Source organism: Odontesthes bonariensis, chromosome 13 (genome assembly GCF_027942865.1).
Source record: "Odontesthes bonariensis isolate fOdoBon6 chromosome 13, fOdoBon6.hap1, whole genome shotgun sequence".
NCBI classification, from domain to species: Eukaryota; Metazoa; Chordata; class Actinopteri; order Atheriniformes; family Atherinopsidae; genus Odontesthes; species Odontesthes bonariensis.
Window position 1 is genome coordinate 25,793,853 of NC_134518.1, and position 1,459 is coordinate 25,795,311.

Consider the following 1,459-nt stretch of genomic DNA (forward strand, 5'->3'; position numbering starts at 1 on the left):
TGACTCAAGCTACAACAAGCAGGCACACTTCCGGTGCTCGTTCAGCCCTGAGCTTCACAATAAATCCCGTGGACCACATACAGGCGCTCAATTTTATGACATGTCTTTGTAACAAAACAATCATGACAGCAACACAAAAGCTGCTATACGGTAGAGCGAGAATTATTGTTAAGTCTTTTATGAGAAAATACTTCTATTGTTATCGGACTCCGGGCTAATAATGAATACAGTATTATCATAATTTGTGAGATAGTTTCTTCCAGCGGTGTAGTACAACAGTCCAGGGCTCCGTTTCCATTTTAGTGTTAATACATTACAAAACTGGCCTAATAGACACAGACACAGACGCCCAAAGAGTCATATCAAAGGTTTTATCCCAGAAAAAAAAAGTATCCTGTTGTAAAATGATATAAGAAAAAGAAATGTAAAAAACAGACAAAATGGCCTTAGAATAAGCTAAATAAGACCTAAAATTATCCAAATGATCATAACAGGCATGCAAAATAATCTAAATGACAGATGAAATATCTAAGAAAACACCAAAAATGACTTATTAAGGACACAAATTTGCCAAACTGAGACACGATGTAATAATCAGATACATTATTACCATAAATGACACAAAATGTTTGGGACAAAAAAGGGAACAGTCCAAATGAACTTGACACACAAAATGAACAAAACTATTCTATAAGTACTGAAAATGACAAAAAAGGAGACACATAATGGTTCAACACATTTCCCAGATTCAGAGTTGAACAAGTTTCTGGGTGTTTATAGCCAATCATTTTCCAGTCTTTGTGTCTATTTGTCATCTTTTTCAATACTATTTTCACACTTTTCATTTGGTAGCCAGAAAGGCTGGGATTTTTCTGTTTGAATCATTGACATGAATCACTGACATTATTCACTGAAGACTAAGACTTTAAAAGGCGAACACAAAATGTTATAAAGTTGTTGAAAAAAACTATTTCCCTGGCTATTTTGGGGTTCCTCCCCTTTGACTTTAAATGCTTTGGGTTCAAAGTACGTTTCACATCTTCTGGTACGTTATGAACCTTTAGGACCTCTCAGGTCTTCAGAACAGGTTCGCTTTCTGTTTGCAGATTCAGAACTAACCACAGAGAAGCTGCTTTCATTATTTTATGCAACACATACCTGGAACAAACTCCCAGATTACTGCAGGTTTGTGTGGACTCTTTCTACTTTTAAATCAAACCTTAAGACTCTCCTGTTTACCACCATATTTGGTTGATTGATTTAAATTAACTCAAGGAGTTTGAACTCTCACTCTCTCATTATATCCTTGCTGAAAGTGGTTCTAATTACAGTGGTAATATTTCTTTGTGTATATTTTTGTGCTTTGACAGGCGTTTGTATGTCAGTCTGTCTGCAAAACTTTACAGATGATTGGTTAAAGTCAAAGATTTCACGTTTAAAGATTTGTGTAATCTGCAAC